This window comes from Corvus kubaryi, unplaced genomic scaffold (assembly GCF_017639235.1).
Source record: "Corvus kubaryi isolate FWS band 111438036 unplaced genomic scaffold, C.kubaryi_AGA036_p1.0 37392, whole genome shotgun sequence".
Taxonomy (NCBI): Eukaryota; Metazoa; Chordata; class Aves; order Passeriformes; family Corvidae; genus Corvus; species Corvus kubaryi.
Window position 1 is genome coordinate 13,989,948 of NW_024581131.1, and position 26,711 is coordinate 14,016,658.

Here is a 26,711-nt window from a genome sequence, read left to right on the forward strand (position 1 = left end):
ACCAGATACATGTACCACAAATCTCATGCTTCCTCACCATTGTTAACTGAAAAATCATTTAAGTGGTTTGTTGTCAAGGTTATAGAGTGTGTTACTGCTGGCAAAGACTGCAGCAGTGATTAAATGACTAGTGCCAGTAATACAGGAAGCTACCTAAAGGTATCTTTTGAACTTTCATTACATTGTCACATGCTTCAAAAGTTTCAGTAACCACTTTCCTGTGCTTCTCTGCAATTTTGCAACATCACTCAGTGAAAAAGGTAAGAGGGTTTATTTTTTCTTGGGGGATGGGGTAGGTTCATGGTGGTGAAGGGATGTGAACTGCTTACTGTTCTCCCATAAATCTAATCTGCAAGATCTCTCCCTCCTTGCATTCAGAATAGCATTTTTATCTTTTCTCTTTGTAATTTCAGCACAGTTACATTTTAGAACTTGCAGTCCCTTGTATGATTTTTAGCTATGAATGAGCTGTACCAGCTGTTAAAAATGATGTGGCCTTGAGTCTTGTCCTTGCCTGTGTGAATAAATCCTACCACTTAGCCTAATGCAGCTGAAGAACAGCATAACCAAAAGGGTGGGTGGGAGCCCCAGCCCTGTGTACCCAGAACAAGTATCTGCAGCTAAATCTACACTGAAGAAATTCAGTTGTGCAGGCAAGGCCTAAAGCAAACTTGAGCCTACTACATGACCTCTCCTAGGCTTTGAGCAAGGGATGGGGGGAAGTACTCTGAGTTGGAGGAAGACAGTGATGAGTGTGTGTTTTGAAAGAGTTTGTAGAGAATTTTGGGTGCACTTCCTGTAGTTGGCAGCAGCAAAGAGAAATGCTGAAAGCAGTGGGTCCTGTCTCCTTTCTAAAAATGAATGCCCAGGCTGGGAATTTAGAAAGGCAAATTCCCAACAAGCCGCTAGATGTCGTTGCTGCCCATTTAAATACCGAGGTTTGCTGCAGACAGCTAAAGGTGTTCTGTAGCAGAAGAAAGACTGGCACAAAAGTGAGGAACCCAGGATCCCAGTGCCTTTGGGATTTGTTAATTGTCTTTAACTAAATGGCAATTTCAGTTCACAGGTCACTGATTTTCATGTTTTGAACATCAAAATCTGGACTTACTCTGTTAATAAATGAGTAGCATGGAATTGTAGAATTATTTAGGTTGGAAAAGACCCTTAAGATCATTGAGTCCAACCGCTAACCCAGCATGGCCAAATCCACCACTAAACCATGTCTCCAAGTGGCCCATCCACGTGCCTTTTAAATGCTTTCTGTGATGGTGATTCCACTGCTTCCCTGGACAGCCTGTTCCAATGCCTGACCACCCTTTCAGTGAAGAAATGTTTCATAATATCCAATCTAAATCTCCCCTGGCACAACTGAAAGGCCATTTCCTCTCATCCTTGTTGCTTGTTGCCTGAGAGAAGAGACCATCTGGCCCCTTGCTGCAACCTTCTTTCAGGTAGTTGTAAAGAACAGAAAGATTCCCCCTGAGCCTTCTTTTTCCAGGCTAAACAACCCCAGTTCCCTCAGCCACTCCTCCTAAGACTTGTGCTCCAGACCCTTGTTGCTCTTTGGACACCTCTTGGTGCTCTAGCTCCTCAAATATGTGTCTTGTAGTGAGAGGCCTGAAACTGAACATGGTGTTGGAGGTGCAGCCTCTTTTGTTTAATTGTATTCTAGTGTAAGTTCCCTACAGACCTGGCTGATTTAGTAAGCTGTAGAGAGATCATCCCTGGGCTTGGAGTTGCAATATCTAGTGACCTTGGGTCTGGTCATTTTGTTTGCTTCTTCTTCACATTCTCCTGACGGCAGACACGCAGAGTGTAAGCCAGCTCCTTAGTCGCCTGAGTTCACATTTAGTGTGTCATGTTAAAAGCACCAGTAAAGCTGGGTTTGTAATGTGATATTGGACACTGACTTGCATAAACAGATAAGTTAGTATGTTTTCTTTTTCGAGTTGTGGCATCATCATCCCAATAAAACAGCAAGTGGGAGTAGGTACATCTTGTACTCTATCAAAATAAGATGTAATTTGACTCAGACTGTAGTCATGTATTAGCATGTATTTCTTGGAATGAGTGGTTCCCATTCACCCCTGCCCTGTCAATGCCAACATATAGATTGTCTATGTTTACAAGTGCAAATTCTTCATTTCTAGTGGAATTTCATGGGGAGTCTGTTGTTCCTTGCCTCACTTCATCCAACAGCCCTCTACTGAGCTGTGGGAAGACAGACTAAAAGTAGACTTCCTCCTTGCAGTAAGTGTGCTGAGCTGAAATTTGAGGTTTGAAATATACAAGACTTGCGGTATTTTTGAATTTTAAGTTGTTACTATTGAGATGGATTAAGTATTTTTCTCCAGAATAGATGGAGTACAATGTGATTCACTGTGGTATGTGTAGTGTTTATGAGAGGCTCTTACGGCATCTGCAAAGCAGAGAAGGGCTGTCCAGGCTCTTCTGTTGGTTTTGTACATGAAGGAAGTGATGCCCTAGAAGGGAAAGGGAATGGTGGTTTCTAAAAAACATTTTGGCCAAACTGTGATATTGATGGATCTGTATTTCTCACACTGAGGTGCTAAAGAAAAAAAAAAATTTCCTTTGAAATAAGGACTTTCTTAAAATTGAAGAGCTTAGGGCTTGAAAGAGGAACATTACAGGCATTCCTTAAATCCATTGTGAATGATGTATGGGTTCAGCTCCTAAACCGTCTACTATCTCTGATTATGCCCAGTCCTGACTTTACACCTTCTGAACCCTTTGGGATCTGCATTTCATGGTAATACTGTGATTTTGGAGACTTGTGATACTTCCCCCTCAACTCACTGTTTGGGTTTTTCACTCCCAGATCTCATGGAAAGGCATCAGGCTACTTATTTAGGGTATGAATTTCAAAGCAACCTGGCCTGCAGCTGCTTTCAGGTGAAAGGAGGGGAAAAAAGATTAGACAAACTTGTTAGATCTACTCGTTGAAACTTGTTGGGATGGGGAGAAAAAGGGGCTCAGGCGTTTCCTGTCTGTCATGGCCAGAGGTACTGGAGGCAGCTTGTTTGAGTAGGAATGGTTGCCTAGGAACAGGGAAGCTACAGGAAAACTCTTAAGGTTACAAGTACATCTATAACTGATCCTACACACTCTCTTTGCCATGGTGGGGTAGCTCAGCAGAGGAGCTTCCAACTTGCAGCACATCTGTATTGGGTTCAGACTTGCTGCAGTGCTTGTAGGCCCCTGTGGTGATGAGAGAGCTGTTTTAATTCAACACTTGAGCTGCAGAGCTTGGTTGGTGTGGGAATAAGCATAACTGATGTGTCTGCATGATATCAGGCTGTCTCACTGCACAGAGATTTCCATCATACACTTCCTAGCACCATGTAAATACCCTTGCTTTATAAAGGGGCATACAGGCTGTACCTGATATGTGACAGGTAGTAATTCAGGCATTTCCCTACTTTGTAGAGTTCATATATTCCTGCTGTGCTGCTGTGTTGGCTGTGGGCTGGGTTGTTTTCAGAAAAGGATTAGATGTTTAATACATGGTTTGTTTGCTTCATCTGAACTGAGAATGCTAGTTTTTGGTAGAGTTTTATCACAGTGTAAGTGTTCCAGAGAAGCTGAACTATAGGCTATCCATCATTTCATGATCTATACTGAAGGGTTCATTGTAGATGATGGCTAATAAGAAAAGGATTGAGCAACTGGTTTGATATCCAACACCAGGTATTCCCTACTTCATGCAATTTAAATCCAAGTGCTGGTCACTTGGCATGGGGCGTGATCTTCAGAACACAGCCTGAACTTGGAGGCTGCTGGACTCTGCTTAAGCAGACATCTGTGTTTTCCAATTAGTCAGTTATTCAACAGTCTTTTTTCATCTCTTTGTGTGTACAGGCTGAATAGATTTTCTAGTAAACAAATTATTACTGTGAAACTGGGTTCATAATGAAGTTGTTCCTATCTACAGATTCTCTTTTATTTTCACACATTTATTAAAAGTGAGGTACACAGAGTGGTTTTGAGGAATGTCACAGGCAAAGAGGAGCACAAAAGCTGATGGATTAGTTTTTGAGGACTTTTTTCTACAGACTCTACGTGACAATTATTAGCAGCTGCCCTGGCTGTGTTTGATGGCTGCTGCGTGTTTTTCACCATGTGAACAAGACACTTATTCTCTGATAAGAGCCTTGGAGGGCAGGGGTAATAAAAAATTGTTGGTCTCTGACTAATTACTATGGTTTTAGCAAAATATCTGTTGTCTAATTTTTCTCATAGTAGCTATCAAGATAACAGTATAATTGATCTAAATAAAATATTCCACATGAAGCTGAACAATATGTTCCCATCCTAGATAACAGGACTGTAGACTTAAATCAGCTCCTGTTGTTTGAAAGAATTGAACAGTGGTTGGGTGAGGAGGAGAAAGAGGCTTGAGGCTTATGCTCCTAGATGCCCCAATTCTTTGCTGAATACTTGCCTGTGTGTCACAGCATGACTGTCTCAGAGTGACATCTGCATTTGTGTTACAGTGGTACATTCTGCTGAGCAGCCTTTTTGGGAGAAAAGCACTTCCTTATGTTCTGCAGTCTGTTTCAAACACTTGCCTGCTTACCCAGTTAATGAGATTGGAACAACTAGGACCATGTCATCTTTCTATCTTCTTCTGATGGGTTGCTTATGGTAATTCTCAATATATGCTTCAAAGACTTGCAGTTGCAGGGTTTCCAAAGCAAAAAATATTTTAGTACAGGAAACATCTAATGGAATGGGACAGAGATGTCATCTTCTGTGAACTTGAGTGGGTGCAAATCAATTAATGTGGACTTTTCTGTTTATAAGAAGCATTTTCTTAAATTTGTTGTTGGCTGTTGATTGAGAAATGTCTTGTGATCCTGGATGTACCTAGTGTTGGTGCATACAGCCAGTCCTCAGAGACTGTGAAGTGGAACAATGTATAGCAGTGTTCAGAAGGCAGCAAGACTGGACTCTGGCAGTACTTTCTTTGCTGTTGTAGAATCAGAGTTTTCTCCCTGAAAGCTGTTTTTCTCTGCAGCATGGTTACAGACACAGAAGGGAGTTTTAAGAAGAACCTTAAACAGCCCTTGTACCCTTGTGGAGAGGTTACCTGGAAAGTGGTGACTGCATGGAATTGAGTGGTTCAGTACAATGTTTTAGCGGCTTTGAGTTGCAGTGAGTAGCTTGCTTGATGCTGTGGCACCTGAACCAAAGGTAAAGGTGTGGATTATTTGCCTGCCAGGTATCTTGTCCTGCCCTGGGTTATGCTCTGAATGAAATCAACAATTTGAGAAGTTCATGTTAAAATGAGGAAATTGGAAGAATTTCTGCACACAACATAGATATTGCTGTGAGTCCTTCAGCACATCTGCATAATGTAAGTCAGAGCAAGGCTGAATGCTCTCTGTAGGTCAACAAAAATCTGTAGGTAGGGCCTTGAGCAGAAGTTCAAAGTGCTCTCTTCTTATCCTGTTCTTCAGAAGTTAGGACACTTGTGGAGCTGACTATCTTCGTTTGAGACCCTGAGTCAAGAGTGATGCCTAAAAAATAATTTTTATTGATTCTTCTATCACTGGGACAGGCACCATCTTAACAGCCACCTTTGTCTCACTTAATTCTTTCACCTCCTTTGCTCATTGATTTAGCAAAGAACTGTTTGATTCTGACATACATAGAGGAAGGGTGAATACGTGGTAAAGCTCCCTGCCACTAAGCTTGAAAACTAAGGAAGAAAGGAAGAGAATTATATGGAGATGGTAACAAGAGGTCCACTGGGTTTCAGATTTTAGAAGGAGGAAACATGGGATACAGACCAAAGCTGTGCCAGGGTAGTGTAATGAATGTATTTCAGTCTTTATTTCAATACAGTAGAATTAGTACAGGCTGTGAAAATTCTTGCTTCCGGCCAGTGTCTCTTTCCTGAAGAGTGTACTACTTTTCTCTGAGTCATAGACAGGAGCATCACAAGTTTGTGAAGGAAAAGGTGTTTCAGATTTTATCATTTGCAGCAGACACAGAGGATGACTTACAAGCCTCCTATGTTAGTGGATGAGGAGTTAGAGAGTAGGACAGACATACTTTGGATTCAAGAGGGTTACTGATGTATAAACAGCTCTCCTAGAAGCTGCTGAGTATCATACCTGGCTTTTAGGTGCTTTTATTTCCTAAACAACACTGTGTATATATGGAAATACTCAGGATCTTTAAAATGCTCTCATCTTAGATGCTTGCACAGCTGAGTCACTGAGGTGTCAGCAGGACAATTCAGTGTCATGTCTGAACTAATGCCGCCTCTCGCTTGTCCAGTGTAGCTGTGCTGAGGTGTCTCAGTAGCAAAGCAATAGGATTGCAGTTTTAGCAAAGCTTGAGATTTAAATCTACAGAGATTCCCCACAAAAGCATAGCCATGTTGAAGAACTGAGTCTGGGTTTTTTGGTATTTTTTTCACTGCTTTTTCAGTGCCACAAATAACATGTGAAGAGGATTTGGCTCTTCACTGTGCCTCCATCTTTCTGACTAATACAATTAGTGAGTATGGGAGGCTCAAGATGGCTGGAGAAACTATTCTTCCCATTGACAAACAGGTATCTGATCTTTCAGAGAAGTGACTGAGTTGTTCTTCCCTGTTTCAAGGTGGGCCACACAATATCTCTATTTCAAAACAAAAACAACCCCCCCCCAAAAAGCAGTGTGTTAAATCTCTCTCTACCAGCTTTATTTCTCTTCCCTCTCTGAAAGTTTTAAGTCAGCTAATTTGGGTCACAAGCTATACAAAACCCTTGGGGTTTGGTAGCAGTCCAAGTTGGTAGCCTATGAGAAGTTATTGTGTTCAGATGCCTACTGAGCAGGGACGTAAATGCAGCATGTCGCAGGCTGCAGCTGTTAGATGGAGATTGCAGTAATGTCCCTGAAACACTGAATTTAAAAAAAAGCAAAGTCATTGGATTTGAATAAATGGGGGTGTTGCTCTCTGCCCTTCTGTAGTCCAGTACATATCAAAGTCCCCTTTCCTTTAATAGCAGGAAGGAAATAAGATCTGTATCTCTTGGGAACATGCTTCTAAAACCAACTTTCACTTGCATTCCTATGTCTCCTTTTAGTCCCTTTGAATAGTAAAAATTCACATTCTCACATTTTAGTCACCCCAGCCTAGATATTAGATCACTTGAGGGTGTTGGTTTTTGGTCACAGTCTTACTAATGTCTTAGTTAGGGTTTTGGTGTTCCTCTCCCATGTTCAGGTGCCTAATTTGGATTCTTATCATCCCAAAACAGTTACTTTGGATCCCAGCCCAGCATGCATGGGCATTGGCAGCATTTGGATATTTATAGGGATTTCTACTTCCTTCTTTTCTTTGGGCTACTTTCTTACTACAAGAATTCCTTATTTCTTCCATGTGCCAATGAACGCAACCCTCCTAGGGTGGTGTCTGGGCAGGGGATGTTATGTATGTACCTTCCCAGCTGCCAGGGCCAGTGCAAACAGGCATAACACAGCACTGGCCTGCAAGTCACTGAGGAAAAAAAAAAAGTACTGCCTTTTTCACACCCTTAGATCTAGTTTTGGGAGATTACTTAGGCTTGTTGATTTATTGTGTCATTATTAAACTTTGATATCTTGACATCTCAAGCGCCATTACAATGTGGTTAGAGAGAGAGAGAAAGTCAAATGCTCTGAACATTTTTCTGGTTGATAATTTCCTCTGGATCTATGGAGTGGCAGAAGGGTGGAACTTTCAAACAGTACAGTATTGGGTTTTTTTGGTCTGTTCTTTGAAAGATGAATCAGTAAAATCTGTTCTTACAGAAATCTTTACAATTACCACTTAAAGTTTCATCTTACTTCTTAGATGCTCATGGTAGAGAAGAACATCAGCAGAAGTAGTTACTTGGCAGCTCCACATGTGCAGAATAGCTCAAAGCAGTTGCTGACAGACCAGCCAGCTGACAATGGGAATGCAGAGCAGCAAATTCCCTTTTTCTTTCCCTTGCTGGTGATTCTGGCTGGCTTTCTCTGTTCCACTCAGATGCAATTTCCCTCAAAAAATTGTAGTAATCTGGTAACTCTGCCTCATTCTGAAATTTCAGTTGGAATCTGTCAGTATGTCTCTGTTGGGAGTTCATCACCAGAAGTATGATTTTAGAAGCTTTGTTTCCTTTGGAAGCCAGAGGAATAATGTGAATATTAGATCTGAGCTGCTGTAATCAAGACTTGGGGCTACGTGGAGTGGAGCAGAACCCTGAATGCTTGGCTGGAGAAGGAAAACCTGCAGTGGACATATTTTGAGCATTTCTTGTCAGAAGGCACTAAGAGATTAAATTAGGAGCCATTACTTGAATGAGTCCATAGCATCCTCTGTGTCTCATTAACAGATGGTTCTAAAAGGCAACTGTGGAAATGAAAACTCATGCATGTTTGTGCTTGCTCTGCTTGTGCCTCTCCTGGCAGCACTTGCTGGCTTAATCTGTCAGAAATTAACCTTTTGCTTGAGGTATTGTTACAGAGGCTGGTATAATTCATCCCATTGCCTGTGACAAATCTCTGTCTAACCCCTCCACAGACTTCCCACCTAGAAGGAATTATGTCAGAACGGTAGAGAAATGCTGGGTATAGGATGTCACACTTGTGACGGACAAACTTTCTTCTCCCACTGTAAGTTTTTCTGTGCTTTCATTGCCAGGATTGTCCACACAATCCTCTACCCCAATTACCCATTGATTAGGGCTCCTCTGGTAATCTGCCAGATGCAGGTTTGTTACCAACAGATGGCAGAAAGCATTTGAGGTAATGAGAGAAAGGATAACGATTGCTGATCTGCATAATAATCAGCTTGTGAACAGGTTTCCTGGTTTTTTTCTGTTTCCACTGGCTCAAAGATTGCACTGTCAGACAACCAGGCACCTTCTCTTGAGTTAAAGAAATAGTAAGGGAGGAACCCATTTCTTCCAGCTACTGTTAAGATTTCTGGAGATACACACACTCTCCACCATACAGACTAAGGTTTTAGCCAGAGACTGCACACGGAGCGCTAGGAATGAACATTCAGTCCTCTTGTGATCAAGACCTCTAACTGACCAATGTGGTCAGAAATACTTTCCTTTTTCTGTTTTCTGAGACAATTTCCCCCACTTCTACTACAAGGCAGGAAGATCCTCATCTCCTTTGGACCAGCATCACCTTTGCACTATCTAATACCTAGTCTGAAAAAAATTACTTCCCACTTCCATGTGTTTTGGAGTCCTTCAACCAAATTCTGCTGCTTTGCAGATTGAGACAGCCCCATACAAATCTACATCTAAGCTATTCCAGAGTCCTTGCAGGAATAAGTCTTCCCTGGCATACTCCAGAGGAGTGTTACTAGAGTTATGAATCTTGTAATGCCAGTTTCCTGTGCTGCACAAGAGCTGTAGTACAGATTTTCACTGTTTGAAATCTGTATGTATTTAGACTCTTCCTGTTACTAACTGTCCCTATCTGACATGAGCCATGTAACACTCACTCAAAAATAATTTTGGTGCCATTTACTGTGACTTTTGGCAAAAGATTTGGATTGAAGAACTTTTCTTAAAAATTAGCCTTACACATGTGGGTGCTAATGCTGGGCTGTTGCCCATTTATCCCCCAGGTGGACATGGCAGACAAGCTTCCATCAAACCCCTTTACTTTGCAAAATCCCTTCCTTTGTTTAAGATCTAGATGGAGATTTTTGAAATTCAGACTTGATTCCATAGGATAGTAAGTGCAGGTGTTTTCCCTGGTAAGCCTTTCTGTTTAGTCTGGGTGCTGATAATGCAGCAGCCTGCCAGTTCTCTGCAAGGATGGTATTTATCACGTTGTCAGCTGTATCACTTCTCACTAATTATTTTAGCATCTGAACCTTACAAGGCAATCACTATCTACTCCTGTCCATGTGTTGCAGGTATATAACCTGGAGGAGAGGGAGGATTTTTGGTTTTGAGCTCATACTCTAAGGTCAAGGCTTTACTATCAAGTCTTGAGGCCCTGCTACAGACATTGCTCTTGGTTACAGGATTTTCCTGTCCTTAGCCTGGTTTCTAAGGAAACAATGCCTGGGCATCTGAGCTTGTGCATATTTGTTATATCCTTTTTTTTCTTTGTCTGTGTTTTTTTCCTCTATGATTTCGAATTTATTTGCCAAGTGCTTTTATTGACACACACATTTAAAATTACTGACTTACTGTAAGTTTCCTGAAAGTAGGTGATGGGGAGTGGCTCTATAGACAACACCCATGGTGTATGCTCAAAATTTGAGATACTCAAGAATCTGTATGAAAGAAACATAGGGGAGGCTGTGGCCAGAGCAAAAACTTCTGATGTTGGAGTTATTAAACACATGAGAGTTCAAATGCTAATTCATATAACAGCTGTCTTCTTTAACTTGACTTCTGCAATTGTTAGTGAAAACCAGTCACAATAGTTACTGTGAAGGGGAAAAAAAACCAAGTTCCTTGTATTTTTCAGAGACTATCTATGACTGTGCTAATTTAGCACCACTGCAACACTACAGGCTATCCTTGTAGATGCCTGCAGGACACTTATTAACATGTTCTATTTATTTTTTGGAAAGAGAATGGCTGAGCCATGTCCTGTGTTAGAGAGGGAGAGTGATGTTTGTGAAGGAAGATGGAGCTTTTAGCCATTCTGTTGAACAGGTGACCCCTGATTACGTTGGGTCTTGCCCAGAAGCCCTGCAGGGAGAGAGAAAAGCCCGAGGCAGAGATTTCGTGTACATCTGAGCTGGCATTTGTTTCTTCTGGGTTGTGCATGACATCAGTGGGCAATAAGATCTGACAAGGTATGTGTAGGGAGGGAAGAGGTGAGAAGAGGGAGCAGGACTTTCATCTCTCTGTGATAGTGAGCTATTTAGTTTACTGTATCTCAGGCTGCTGAGAGTTTGGATACATAAAGATAATGTGTATTCCTAAGACAGGATCTCTCTTGGTGGAAACAATAATCATGACAAATGGGAGTCAACTGCGAGACTGTGTGTATCCTGACAGCAGCATGCTGGGTGAAAAACAGACTTCTTGGAACTGATCAGAGTGTAAGTAAAAACAAGTGTGTGGGGGGTGGAGGGGAGTTGGTTTTGGTTTTTCTGTTTCTCCCAAAGAGCGCTGTGTGTTAATGCTTCTTTCTTTGCTGGTACCCAGGGACCTGCCTGGTGTTAGCTGATGGCAGGGTAGTGGGCAGTCTTTAACGTGCAGTATTGTTGCAGGGTTAGTGATTCTCTGCCATGGGAAGCAGGGGCACACTGTGGCAGGACTGCTTCCCTGGGTCTGCACAGGCCACTTGGGACACGGTGACAGCACAGGCTGCTGGTAATGGGCAGAGCTCTGTCAGGCAGCAGAGACTGGGGAGGTGTCCCTTGTGCTTAAAGTGGACTTCTTTAGCTGGGTTATGGGTATCTGCATGTGGGGAAGGGGGGTTTTCCAGGAGAAGAGATGGAGTCTGGACTGTGTCTGTCTCCCCCCATCCCGTTAATCTTTGCAAAAGACAGCTGCATTTGTTTGCTGGTAGACCTGAGTTACTTGACTGCTGGCAGAGGGTTATGCTGCTGAGCTTGCTTCCTTCTGAGGGAGGTTTCTGCCACTGAATTCCCAGGGACCATGTGTAGACTGAAGCTGTCACACTAGTTACAATGATTCACAGAGGTACTGGAACTTCTACATCAACCTTTTAAGTCAAGGAATGGAGAGTGAGGGTTTATTTAGGGGACAAATAGAAGTGCATCTGGAGTACAGAAATAAAAACAGAGGGGCTTTAATGTTTTTAAGAGCATTCTTCTCCATACATTTCCTTGAAAGTGTTCTCAAGGCTGCTGTCACTTCAAGCCTTTACAAGACCAAACCACTTCTCTTTAGGAGGTGAAACAGATACACAAATAAATGAGGCTATATTGCTTAAGGCAGTAATGTTCAATGAAGTAGTATCCAGGATCTTTCCTGCTGGCAAAAGTGAGGCTAAGCTTAGAAGCCACTGAACTGCTGTTAATAGCTTACCACAGTTATTTTCTCTCTGCTGCTATCCTGGCTTTGACTCCTGGCTTTGGTCCACCCAGTAATACTGTGTATCTCCTGTGAAAGATGTCCCGTGCACTATTTTTTCAGACAGCAGAGGGGTGCAGAATTTCTTGTTCAAAAGCAGTTGATTTGTTATTGATTGCAGCATACCTAACTGCTTTCTCTGACCTTAGTGTTTTTTCAAATGAACATAACCAAAAGGAGTAAGAGGGATTGGGGAATAAGGAACTCACCTTTCTATGTGTCTCTGTCTCATCTTTATTTGCATGTTCTTGTCCAGAGTGCTGCTGAGCACCTGTGTTTGCTGCTGCTGAAATTGTTGCTTGGGACTTTTTGGAAATAAATTCCAGGGGTTTTATTATTTATCCAGTACACCTGCTTTCGCTTTCTTCCTACCCTCATTCTATGGAAAGCCTCATCAATGCCACTTTTAAGGCTTCAGAGACAAACTACTACAAAAACATTGCCAGTGGCTCCATAGAAAAGAGTGGCTGGCACGAGGCATTTCTAATTCCTTGTAGTGCTTAACTAACTAGTCTGAGAATGCTGAGCTATTCATTAACACACATAACAACAGTCCTGTGTGCTACTTCAAAGAGGGAATTTAAACTCTGAGATACCATTCCTAACTGAGATATTTTATTGCCTTTGACTTGAGAGCCTTTCTTCCTAGTGAAGATATCTGGCTTCACAAGAACAGGTTGCTTTACTTACAGATGGCACACTTTTAATTCATCTTCAAAGGGGCTCGTTCATAGCAGCCCCAGCTCTAGAGTGAATCTAGCTGTGCTTTGTGTGTGATGTGGTGCGTGATTCTGAGAGAGGACTGGATACTTGTAGAGGCTAATCTTTAATAAGAGCTAGGAAGTTTTGCAGCCATGGAGTGGTGTAAGTTTTTGGGTCCCCCACAAAGCGTTCCACTCTGCTATACATCCTGAGTCTTGGTCAGGCCACTGTAAGGCAGGACACTTTATAAGTCTGTCAGTGCTCCAGAGCTCTAGAGAAGTGCTAAGAGCTGCAGAGTAGGGATGATGCAGGTAGTGTATAGGCAACAGTTTAAGCTGAGATATCTGAACTGATCAGGATCCTCAGCTGTTCTGTCCCTTCCCAAAATTGTTTCTTTGCCATGGTGTTAGCTGGGGAAGATCTAAACAGAAGAGAAGGATCAGTGCTCACACTCTTAGAAACAACCTCTCTTCTTGAACCAGCCTGAACAGCTCTGCTAAGCAGGAAAGAGGATCTGGTGGTGAGGAGCACCTTACCTCTTGGTCATTAGCAGCAGATAGTGAAAACCACATTGTGAACTTGACGTTGATACATGATGGTGGCAGAACAGCTGCTGTGCCACTTTACCAGCTGATCCTGCAATGAGGATGCTGCTTCCCACTTGAGGGAGACATGGTGGATGGCATGGAGGAAGAGATGGGGGGATTGTTTCATGACTATCACTGTTTAATCTGCCACCACACATGAGAAGTGCCACAATTCTAGGTTTTGTTCAGCAGAGCTCTGTTTTCTGCTCTCACTTACTGGGTTGACCAAAGGAAAGTTTGGGAGTCTATTTTTAACTGAGTATTGATGATTTTTTTCTTTTCCCCTCTTTTTATAGTATATCACGAAGGACTCCTCATGAAGTCAACACCTTTTTCTTAAAACTGATGCAAACCAGAACCAAATAAAAGCGCTCATGATAAATTACCATCTGCTTAATGCTGTTGTTCCTTGAAGGTGTAAAAAACTTAGTACATCTTCCTGGTTCTGATACTTGCCTACTCTGTGGCCTTTGAGTCGCATAATGGTGTGATAAAACAAGAAGAATGATACCTGTGACAGACGGCTGTGACAGGCTGATGTGGCTATCTCAGGCTCTCAGAGCCAACAGGAATGTAAGACAGGCTTATTTCTGAGTCAGAAAAAGCTGTCACCATGTCTGTGAAGTGGATAGGGAAAAGAAGGCTCCCAAAGAAAGGCTGTTGGAGGTTTTCTGTCCTCTGCCTGGATTGCTGCCAGAGCTGGTGATGGAATGAATGCTGCAACAGATTAAAGTTACACTAATCCAGATCATCCAGAAATGCGAGACCTCCAATAATGCATGGGGAGGCCAGAAAATTACACTGTTGTCATTCTAAAAAAGAAAATACTCTTCCCTAATGTTGCAGTGGGACTATCATATTGCAATCCAGTGACCTTACAGTGAGCACCTAGGAAGTCCGTGGTGATTTCTTGCTGCTCTTGCTTCATGTCTTTATTCCTCAGGAACTGAGGAATACTTTAGAGGCTGCCATCTGGGGGCAATGTACCTTTTCAGTATTGCACCTTGGTTAATACATACTTAAGTCTTTGAAAATTGTTGTTTATAAAAGCAGTACCTGCAGTGATTCAGAGTGCAGGTGTATTGCTTGAGAATTATCAAACAATTGCCAGCACACAATCTCAGCGGGGCCTGGACTTACAGAGTGCCTCTGAGGCAGGCAGTGCTTGTATGGACAGCTTTATTTCAATCACAACACATTTTAAACTGTGAAACAAAGTTGGTCTGTACTGGAATGACACCAGCTGGGCTTCCTTTCCCTGCCTAAAATACAAGCTTGTGGTCATTTTTTCCAGACTTTTTTTTTTTTTCCGCTTACCCTCTTCTTGGGGTGTTTTCTGTATTGCATCAGGGCATCACCTTGCATAATTTGAGACATCTCATGACTGCCTTTTTTGGTCCTTTTTTAATCTGTCCAGCAGAACTATTCTCTCTGGCATGCAGAACAGTTTGGGCTTCAATTTGGGCTGATGCTACAGAAAAAATGCAATTATTGTGAGTCAAAATAGAGTAAGGGGGAGATTCTTCTCTGAGGACCGAGCATGCTGGGACTGAAAAACTTTATGCATACACAAGAAATAGCAGTTCACTTGCAGTGATTCACTTGCAGCCAGTCATGTGAGTTTCTTTGGCAGTCTGCTTCTGTTTTGCCTTGTTATAAAAAGTAGCAAATGCACTTCCCCCAAAAATCTGTGCGGGAGTGGTTAACTTTTATTTGACTCTTAGGTACAAACAGGAGCAACAACACTGTGGAAACTTACAGATTTTTCCCCTGGGAAAAAGACAGCCTTCACGGAGAGTTAGACTATTCATCTCTCTTGTTGGCTTTCATAAAATACGAATAATTACAGGAGCAAAAATTGTAGGAAAACAATGAAAGAATGTGTTCCTGCCTGTTTGTTTAGGTGTTGCAGGTCAGGCAAGCTCCTGAGGAAAAAGCCCCCAGGGCTTTCAAGCAATCTTGCCAGCTGGAGAGCAAGAGACCAAGAAATTTTGACACTTGCAAAATGAAGTTCTACTTCTTCTGTTTTGGACCTCCATCATTTTTTACATTTTCTTCTATAGCAGAGAAGGACAGAAGCTAACTTTGGAAATACAAGTATTTCGTCATTGTCTTCTTTCAGAGTCTGGGCTTTAAAAGAATGTTTGACAAGGAAGATGTGACAATGACCATTCCATCTTGCTTTTTCAAGCTCTTCTGTACAACTGTCATGTAAAGAGACCCAGCTCTGATCTAAAACTGAAGTCATACTGCATAGCCACAACTTTGTCACGTGGCATGGCTGCACAGGCAGTGTGTGGTGATGCCATGGGGCTCTCAAAGTCACTCAGGCTTGTCTATCAGGCCCCCATTCTCAGAACTTCATGTCTGGTTTCTGTGTAACTCATATCCTTTGCCTTTTATAAGGAGAAAAGTTAATGCCACTCCTTGTCTAAAGCAGTGCCCTTTTTTCCTCTAATGAGCCCCTGCCAAATGCTGTATCTGAAAAGAATCTTTATTGTGTGCAAATTTTCGTCTGTAGCTCACAAGCTGATTGATCCCCTGTGGGTCAAGGGGAGAGTGCCAGGAAAGGGAAGAATTCGATTCTGCCTCTTCAAGACTAATCCTGAAACGCAAGTGTTCGCATGCTGGAAAGTGTTTCTGTACATTTCTGAGAATTATGAATATAATCCAATACAGCTGTTTTGCTAGCATGTCCCTTCCTCTCCTCTGGCACCAGATGTGGGCCCCTGGATTTGGAAGATCTGTATAGGAAACCTCCACACCTGGTTGTACAAAGTGTTTCTGCTGGCAATGAAACTCAGCAGGACTCAGTACTCTCTAAGAGTGTTATTGCCTCTTGTGCTACAGAAAGTCCTGTTAAACTTTGGCCAAGTGTAGGGCACTCAGTTTGGCTTTCCCTGAACTGCCACAAAGTAGAAGGAGGTGCTTAGAAAAAAGAACCTCACCTTTGTCTTTTTGGGGGCACTGTAGGCCCTCAGTCTTCATCTGGTGTTGGGACAGTGCTAGAATTGAGTGTTGTTCTGTCTGCTATAGACTTTGTCCTGAATGAGATTGATTTGCAAAAAGCAATGACAGTGGGGGAAGAGAAAATAATCTGTGTGTGCTATTTTACCAGGTTGTATTTGCTAGAGTTCTATGGGAATTTCTTCTTCTGTTCCTGGAAGAGAGGAAAGGGTTGGGGAGGGGAGGGGAATATCCACCATTTTACTCTAGTTTAGCCGTGGCTTTTAAACTAAAAGAGAGATTTGGAAAACCTAACTGCTCTTGCAACCCCCACTATACAACAATTCAAGCTGCTCACAAAGCTTACAGGCTCCTCTACCTCTCCAGTGCTAGCCATGGAGAAATCTATAGTTCTGGCCCTGTGGCATTTTTTAGAGGCATAGGGATGTTAATGCCAGAATCTTGGCAACTTTCCAACCAGAGTAATTACATTCTGCCGACCTGAAATTCTTCCTGCTTCTACACAAGGTCACTTTAGGCACCAACAGAGCCAGTTGGTTACAAGCCGGTGCCCTGCTTTGCCCTCCCCTCCATCCCTTTGGTCTATCCTTCAGTCACCTTCTCCTCAGAGGCACAGAGGGCTCCATGCTCACTCTAAGGTACCCAGTGCCCCGTAAAAATTGAGCAAAGGAAATGGGTCTGATCAAATCCCCTGAACGGCTGTCATTAGGTTTTGAAGTATGACCTGATATCCCATTTCCTTTGATAAGTCAGGGGCTGGTGTTTTAACAGACAGTGGCTCTTTTCTTGTTCTCCCTTTGGCCCCTTTGGAGCCAGCGTGGCACAGCTAATTCATGGAGGAAATTACATTTATTACTTCTCCTAGCAAATGCGCCCTCTCTGCAATGCCGTTTCGTGCAGCATAGGGCAGATGCAAGTCAGCCAGCCCATTTTCCTAATTTCATTTGGAAGGATCAAGAGACACCATGCTGGTCTCGCAGGGTGGGGGCTCAGTCTAGAAAGAAAAGGCGCAGCAGGCTCCCGCATTGATGGAATCTATGGCATCGCCCCAAATGTTGGTTGTCCAACAAGAAAAAATCTCAAGGACAAAGCGTATCCTTCCAAAACCAAAACAAACTGCCCCAACAAAACCAAACCTGCCTTTGTGACAGCTCTGACTGGGAGGAAGGGATCTGGTGTTGAGGCAGTAACTCAGCTGTTGTATCAGTGTAGATCTGCTTGTGCTGACTTTGCCTTCCCATCCTGCAAGGCAGAGCTGAAAAAGCCCTTGAGCAGGAAACTCTGATATTCAGGGCAAATCTTTTCTCATGCCCTGTCTGCATAGTCTCCACTGTGGCTGTGAACAGACCCAAATCTCCAGGCATTAATCCCACAGATCTTTGTGTATTAATTCTTTACAGTGCCTCCATGCTTTCTTTCCTCTTATGCCTGAGCTCTCTTTGATGTCCCAGCTTGCAGGTTTTTAAAACGACACAACCTAGGAAGGATTTGGGGAGAGAATAAAATACATGAGAGAGACATTCAGGCCAGCTTTGGAACTGTTTTTGTTGTAAGAAAAAACCTGAAGTTTTCCTCATCTACACACTCCGTTTTCTTTTTACCCTCCTTCGCCTCTGATTGTTTTTCTTAATGAGATGGTGCTAGAAAGAGACATGGTAAGCATGTCTGATAAAATTGTACAAAGGTGGTTTGAAGAGATATCAGGATGGTCCTTCAAGCTTTTTTTATTCAGCAGTGCAGTCAAAACAAATATTACAGGACTTGGTCTCAAATTTGTCATTCCTGTTTGGTAGTGGTAAAAAGTGAACAACCATTCAGAACAAACATCCTCACCAGCTTCACTGCAGACTGAATTTAACACTTGCATGGGTTTAAAAAACCTCTGTAAAGAGTCAGGAAAAGAAAGTATAATTCCATTTCTACTATAATCAAACCTAAGGCAGTTCTCTCTGAAGGTTTAATCTTTTCAGTGGATGAGGCTAGATTTGAAGCTGTCTCTCAAAACACATAAGATAGAAGGGCTGGGACTAAGTCTGGTTTTCAAGTAACTGTGAAATCTCATGAATAGCATGCAGCTAAATAGCATAGCTAAAGATTAAAAAGACTGATCTAATAGGGAAAGCAGATGACCACCTAATATTAAAGCTGTTTTTAAAAATGTATTAACCCAATTTCTAACCTTGCAGTCAGCTGCCTCAAAATACTAGTGTCTTTGGCTTCGAGCCAAAGCATCACTGTGCTACACAGAATTACAATAACCTATCGACAAATTTAGAAAACAAAAGAAAAATAGAAATCAGCATATTTGAAACTCTGTTTGTGATCTCTTGCTATTGTGTTTTTGTCCTCAGTATGCAATACAATCCACCATAAGCCAAGGCAGAGACACGTGGTATGTCTCTGCTCTGGTTCTGGGGTTTTCAGGTGTGCCCAGCTGTGCCTCTGGAGTGCCAGTCAGAGGTGGGTTGTGGACAGGCTTCAGCACATCATGCTGTCTTAATCCCTGCAGCATTTGGCCCCTGAAGCTCTTCCCCTGATGACACCATGCTTCAACAGAGAATTTGCTTGATAAAAGCACCAGTTTAGGAAGTGGTGGGGAGACTGCAAGACTGACTAGGTAAAGAGAGGGCATGTCTGCTGGCAGGCAAGAAAGCAAGGCAAGGAAAACGGTGAAGCCTGCAGATGGGAGAATTAGTGCCTGCTGTTTGTGGAGCAAGGGCAGAAGGAGCTCCTGCCAGAAATCTGGTGCTGGCAGAGGGATACATACACACACGCACACACATGGAAGGAAGCGTGTGTGTATTCGTGGGTGCATATGGCTGAGTCCATGTGCTTAGACATGTGGCATGTTTATGCAGATTCTCTATATGTATAAACACACCAGGAAGAGGTCTGCCTTTTTAGAAGTAATTCACAGTTTGGGGTAAGCTAACACGTTGCTTCCATGCAGCTTGCTTTGTCGGGAAGAGTTGAGTTCCTTCTGCCCTGCAATTGCAACCCTCTGAGGAGCAAGCAGCAGCTGCCTGGGGAAAACGCTTGGTGTGCGTATCCGCGCGTGGGAGCAGAGCGTGGGGCCCGCGGTGTGCTCAGCGCACGTGCAGGGAGCCGCTTCCTGGGCCGTGCAGTGCTAAAGCTGACACTGTCGCTGCATCCACGCTGAATTTTAAGAGCAGCCTCAAGGCTGGGCCTGAGGCCAAATTTGCCGACTGTCCACACGCGGGACTGGGTTGAGGGTGAACCAGTGAGCGTATTCAAGGAAAGAGCCTTGAATGAGCTCTGTGTATTTACTTGTCGCACAGGCAGGTCCCTGCGTGCCGTGCCTGCCCCATCTGCTCTTGTGGCGATGGCACATGACTGACAGGCACACAAAATACCCCAGTCTCTGCCTCACTTGTCACCTGCCACAGGGGCAGCTGGGATTAGAGCTCCACTGCAGCTCAAGGCTAGTCAGGCGTCCATCCTCCCCCTGGTTTGGCCTGCTCAGGTGCACATTTTTGCAGCTGTGTAATGTCAGGGAATGCTTTTACACCTTTTGTAGTTCAATCATTCAATCACCCCTCCTGAGCCAGGTTCCTGCTATCTATCTGCCACTGCTGGGACCTTTGAGGTTCCCAGGTGGAGGGCCTGGGTGGGACACAGCTTTCTGTCCAGTACCATGGTGCCAAGCTGTATCTACACACATGTGCAATGCAGTACTTGAATGGCAGGACACACTGTGCTTTGGATAATCACTGCTCAGACATGCTCTACAGTTTTCTAGTGACCCAGTAGAAAAGTTTCTAGTACTGAACTAAGCATAAACGCATAAATATGATAATTTACCCATAAGATGCATGAACTAGAAAATTTTTGTGTCAGCCAAATCTTCTTTGGCATCAGCTTGATGTACTGCATCAGCAAATTGCGAAATGAGGTTTTTTCCCTCTAAAATTCAGTTTATTTTGAAAAAATAGGCACCATACATCTGGCCACAATTATACTATTAAGAGAGCAACAAAACAGAGATTTGGATTTTTTGTTTTAGTTGTTCAGGCTCCGAAATTATCACTAGTTTAGGTGCCTCACATTATTTTTTTTTTTTTTAATCTTTGAAGCTCTAAATGCCATGTATCAATGTGCATACACTAGACAGGGATCAGTCTAGAAGCAGTTTACTATCCTATGATTTATGGCCCCACTTCAAGCAGTTTAAGTACTTTGATGAACTGGGGCTGAGTTCAGTTTCAAGTCCTCATCCTACAAATGTCTCCAAATTTTTCTTATTGATGGATGAAAAAGGGGTAACCTTGGAGCCAAACACATAGCACAAGTTAAAAAACACAGACCTGAGCCACACAGAGCTTAAAAGAACTACATCAGCAGTTAAGCACCTGTAAGGCAGATAGCAATAGGGAGGGATGGCATAGGAGTATCTGAAATATCCCTTTTTAGCCCTGCAATGCACCCTCATCCTTTCCTCATGCCTAAATGGAAGCTTTGTCACTTGTCAAGAATCCAAAGCATTCTTGTGTGCTGCAGATAGTTACATTGAACCACCACCACCAGAGCTTCAAGCTGCTTTCAGAATTGAGAGCAAAACTGGGGACAGCAAACTCTGCTTGCTTGTCCACACGGAGAATGCAGCAGCAGCAGCTTCCCGGGGCTGAAGGGCAGCCCTGAGCTGTCTCAGCATGTGTTGGGTGGTGGCTGGCTCGTGATATTCCATGGCCCAACAGCTGACTGATGATGGTGAAAGAGTTGTCCCCTCATGAACGTGGGAGTCAGTACTGCCTGACACATGGAGAGCAGAAGGTGCATCCTCCAGCTTCTTCTCTAATTCATGCACACTGCAAAGCCTGTCCTCCCCAGCGTCTGAGAAGGCACTGGCCCCATACTCCACTGAGGACAAAAGCCCCAGAGCACCAGCCTGTTCCTGTGACAGTAGAAAGGCTCAAGGAATTCTGTCTGTCCATTTTTTTGGGTAGACCTGGATTTTTTGTATGAGTCTTGGTCAGAAATTTATGCTACTGTTTTTGGTTTGTTATAGGTTCAACTATAGTATGGATTTGGCCATATTTTTTGTTCTGGGCACAGATTTTCTGGAGAACTCCAAATGAGGGGGTGCAATAGAAAGAATTACAGTTGTTACTATACATCTCCTTTTACTATGTGAAGTCCCTAGGGTCATTTGAAAGTCTAGAATTAAAGTCTTTGTGTCTTCTGTGCCAAGCCTCAGTTAAATTTGCCAGAAAGACCCTCTGCTCTCCGGATCACTGTAGCACAAAAGACTAAAGACATTAAAGCAGTGTCAGAGTGATTTGCAGCAGCATCTGTGTTATACAGCAGACTTCGAGGGAATTCTACAAAATTGGAAATTGGAAGTGCTGTAGAAACTGTGAAGAATATTGCCACCCACCAGACAGTGGGTACAGTCCAGTTGCTGTTTCTGGCACCTGGCAAAACAAGACAGATGCCCTTTGGCCTGTGGGTTGGGCAGGTTCTTGCTTTGAATACGTAGGCATTAAAACCCAATTTGTGGTAAAAAGGAAAAAATGAAAAAAACCAACCAAACAGGAAATATCTTAAGAAACTATTACAAAACTATTACCAGAAAAACATCTTGCCTGTATTTAAACAGGGAGAAGAGGCCAGACACTAGCCTGTCAGAGGAAGATATCAGACATGCAGGAAGCAGTGGGAGGCTTAGCAAACTTAAATGGCCAGTGGGCTGGAGACAACGCTGGGCTGAGGGAACGCTTCCAGCCCACCTGGGGAAAGGGGCTTCCAGAGAGCAGCCCATGCTTCCCTGTAAAGGGCACCATGGGCTGGATTTCAGGAGAGGGGACAGAACGGAGTGCTGCTTGTATGGTTTGTTCCTGCCTTTGGACACAGCAGAAGAAAGCCCTCTGAATTAGTCTCCTTCTCACTGATTGCCCTTAAGTCAGGGCTGCAACAAGATATTTTGCCACCCAAGACAGGTGTCCCGTATTTCCCATCAGTGCTTCCCTCTCTTTCACTAGGCTCCTGCCAGCTGTGTCCACTTACTGGGACCAGCCAGTATGCCAAGAGCAGCTGATGGGTTCGAGCACAGATGCTCCCCCCAGTAGTCCTTGCTTGAACTGGCCCCTAGTGGAGGGTGGGATGCAGAGTTGAGAAGTTCCACATCACCAAAAAATGAGATTTTTCTATTCTGTGTAATTAATCTTATGTCAAAATGGAGGAATGAAGGGAAATGTGTATGCCAAGCACAGGTAAGTCTGCAAGTCTCTGCATGATGCCCTCCCTCCCACAACATGCACAAACTATTCCCAGATTGCAAATACAGCTGATTAACTGTACTCATTATTTGTTTGGCCTAAAGAGTTAGGTGTTTGAACAGGTTGTTTGGCAGAATTCAGGAAGTTGAGTTCAGGTTGGGAATCCAGAAATTCCCACTCTCCTCTCCCACTTAGCTGAAATTCACCTTTTTTTGTTTCCCCACCCTTAAAAGAAATCATCATGCCCAGAAAAAGCTTTGCTTTTGTTGTTCTGAACAACTTAGTACCTGCCTTCCTCAGAGCTCACCTGACCCATTCCCAGGTGTGTATTTGCTGAGACAAGACACAGGATGCTGGGGAATAGTTTTGATAGCTCCTATTAAAAAGTTTCACTGTGTGGGAATGAACCCAACACCCACTGAGCCAGAAGAGCAAGAGGGATCCTCACTCTGCATCCCCTTGGAAGCCCAAAGCCCCTTCTCTGCTCAGCTGCCTTCTTCTGTGGGAAGTGCACACTTCCCCTTTAGCCAGTCTGGGGGATCTCATTTACATCTGCAAGGTGGAGCAGTCTTGTGAGAAGACTCAGAGTGCCTCCCTAGCCTGTGGATCTGGACTCCTTTCTGGATGCTGGGCATCAGGGAATGAGATGTGGGTACACCAAGTCCCTTAGCTTCCTTCAGATGGGGTTAAAACCCTTTGCACCTGGTGCTGAGTATACCCTGGTGGCATTTCAGCTGTGTTTTTAGTAATATACAGGTAAAAACAAAGTCTAAATATTCCCTTGACCATCTTTTCCCAAATCTGATATGTAGGATCCTTCACCTGTTTCTTGGCATTGTCAGCTTCTCCTGCTCTCTCTCCCTGTTAAAGCACTTCTCCCCTTTGCAGTGGTTTGTCGTGAGAGTTTGAAGGGGCTTTCTCATTTTGGAATGTATCTTTCTGGAGCCACCAGGCCCTTCTCCTATCCCAAAGTCATCTTAAATCAGGCCTACAACTCCATCAGATGAATTTGTACATGATAAACGTCATGGAGCCAAGCTCAGACACTGGCTAGGTCTGGAGCAGACTGAATCTGCCCAGAGCACTGTGCTGCAAGGGGAGCCCAGGCACACCTCTGTCCATCTTTTCCTTTTATCAGATCCTTGTTCTATGCTCATCTGGTCTATAATGTGCTTGTGTGGCACGGCAGCATCACTGTGTGCACACCTGGATTTGATGGGTTTGAGAGTGCAGAGCAGCATTTCAAAGCAATGAGGGATCATCAGGAACACTTTGGATAAAGGCATGCAGACTCCCAGAGCACAGATCAGTGCTACTGAATTTGATGCAAACCACTGCAGTCGCATCCAGAAAAAAACAGGAGAAAAATATATGTAATGATACAAAGGCCAGAAGGATGCAGCTCAATCCAAGGTGAAACCTGGAGGAAGGAAATACAATAGCAGTGAAATATGAGAAGGGATTTTAAATTCTTGCAAACAAAGATACATTTTGTGACCGTGGTCCTTCCTTCTGCTATATCAGCACTTTGTCTGTAACAGCTTGGGAGTCTGAAATCAGTTTCTAAACCCTTGACCTCTTAGTGTGAAAAAGCAGCAGCAGGCGGAGGTGCATTTGCTGTGGATAAAGCTCTTTTTCACAAACTGTTTGTAATTTAATATCAATCTAGGGATGAAGATACCATAAATCTATGTGAAGCACCTACATACTATGCCTGTTCTAATACTGAATGGGATGTGTGCCAGGCAAGTGGACTGTGGGGTGGCTGGGCTCTTACTTTGTGAAGAGTGTTGCCAGAAAATTGGGAAAATTGCGATTAGGAAAAATCAGATTATTCAAGTAGATACTATTACATTTGTGTTTACCATCAAGGCTCCTACTTAAATGTAAAGTATGTCGTTAATTTTTTCAATTTAGTTTATCTTTTAAGAATTGATATTAAAAAGGCAAAGAAAACATGAAATGAAACATTCTGATAGATGTGATTTCTCCTGCCTTTATTCCTACTTTCCCCTCTTTGTCTGACATGTGCTATTTTCAGATACAGTTAGGATAGACTTTCTTTTTAAATTTGGAAGGCTAGAGACAGGACTGAGGACTGGAAAGTTCAGCATCATCAAGAGATCACTTTTTTTTTCTTTGCAGTGCTGTATAACTGCTTCCTGAAGAGTGCTTACCCTGGTCCATGTGGTATTCTAAAATGTAAATCCCCGAGGCAGGTCTATGGCTCATTTTTCCTTATGGGCTGCCTACAGAAATTGTTCTGGGGATGCAGACCCCCAGATCATCAGGTCTGATCCTCTTCTGAAAAATTCCAGTCCCCTGTTTTTTGGAGATCAATAGCTAACTGCACAATATCCACCTCTAGCCTTCAAAGGCCGTTCCCTCTCTTAGGATACTTGTCTATCTCTGTTTCTAACAGTATCAACTACTCCACAGCTCTGAGTCCTGTACCAAGGAGGCCTGGATAACTGGTCTGTTACGTGGCTGTATGCCTGTGCTTGATGGAAAGTTATGTGCCAGAGAGCAGGAAATTTGCAGTTCTGGTTGTTGTGCAATGTTGTGCTGGTGGCATTGTCACATGAATGTATTGCTGCTCTGAGGCTCTGCTTTCCTGAAGGGAATTAGAGCCTCAGAAGAATGGGAATGAACGTTTTTGAATGTCAGTAGTTGACAGCTGACCATAGCAAGGGCTCCAGGAGCCACCTTCTTCAATTCACAAAAGCAAAAAGTTCAACAGCAATCTCCAGCCTCCCAAAGCTCTAAGACAGTGACCGCTCTGGGTCTGGTGGAAAGAAATCTGAGCCTCAGATGCTCCTTGAAGCTTAGTCTTGCCTTCCCCTGTCATCTTTTCTTTTTGGTTTTTTGTTTGTTTTTTTTTTTAATTTCTCTTTTTCCCCTACGGTATTTCACTGCATTACAGGGGAAATCTAAGCAAAGTGGGTCTCAGTGATCTTCCATGCCAAGGCAGGGTCATTACAGCCTCTGATGACTTCAGTGCTGGGCAGAGCGATGCCTTGGCAGCATGGATGTCTGCTCTGACCTGTTGTCTCTTTACACTTGCACCAGAGCATTTATCTGCTCCTACGGAGTATGCTGAGGCAAAGACTTGCTCTTACAATGCCCTGTCCTTGAAATACTGCCCTAAACTGTGGAGAAGCACAAGCTGGTCATCTGAGGAGAGTTCATGGCTTCCTCCTACTGCTGCTTCCCACCTCACATGACAAAAAACCTTCAACTCTTCCATGACACTGCAGCAGCATTCACCTGCCAGCTTGTCTGTGACCAGTGCTGCATTCTTGTAATGGCATTTCACCAGCCCACCCTGTCCTGCTAACAAATAGGCACCTTTGCCAAATATGCCATGAGACTTGTGGTCTGCCTAGGGCTATGTCTAGCTTTCCAGGGAGCCTGCAAGATTTTGTCTCACTATTTTCCCCAAGCAGCAGCAGACGTTCTTCAATCGTGTATTTCCCCAGCTGTTGCTCTTTCTTGTCCCAGACTCACCTCTTCCCTCCAGGGCTTCACATGACCCCAAACATCTGGAGCATCTGGCACACCCATGTTAGCAAGAAAGGACTGGGCTCTCCAGGGTGAGTGTGTTCCTGACTTCTTGCTGCTTAGGAAGCATGGGGCTGGGCTGCTGAATGGCTCGTTGTCTGTTGTCTGCAATGCAAGCAGCCTCTCCCCCTCCCCACACCCAGACAGACCCAGATGCCAGGGTCGGCAAGCGAGGGCACCATGAGGGGACCTGCCAGCTCTGCCACTGCAGCTGCTCCCTCTGTTGCTGGCAGCTGGGCTTGAATATTCATGGCAACAAAAGATTAGCACTGTGTGTGCTTGGCACTGGAGACAGATAAACTTTCTTGAGGTGCCAGTGGCTCTGTTCTCATCCCATTCAAAGAGCTTGCTCCCTCTCCCCTACTCCACTTGTCTGCTTCATCGACCAGCTGATTCTCTTGCTGTATAAATGGCCTCTGTTGGGAAAGGGAGGCGAGCAGCTTGATTAAGTATTCAGCAAAGTGGTTCAGAGTCCAGACAAACTAGCGCAGATCTTGTCAACACTTGCACTCAGTTGGCACTGAGGAAAGCCAGGGAAAAAGCTCATTTATAAATAGGCAAAATTTTCCAAGGTATCAGAGTGTACTTATCAG

The 26,711-nt window shown here is 43.6% G+C and overlaps 1 long non-coding RNA gene across 1 annotated transcript; it reads left to right on the plus strand.

The window, feature by feature from the left end:
• The first annotated feature begins 1,350 nt into the window (after window positions 1-1,350).
• LOC121669534 lies at window positions 1,351-24,525 on the plus strand. The gene is made up of 2 exons (XR_006017791.1): window positions 1,351-11,065; window positions 13,651-24,525. It is a non-coding gene; the product is annotated as an uncharacterized LOC121669534 (long non-coding RNA).
• The last annotated feature ends 2,186 nt before the right edge of the window (window positions 24,526-26,711 follow it).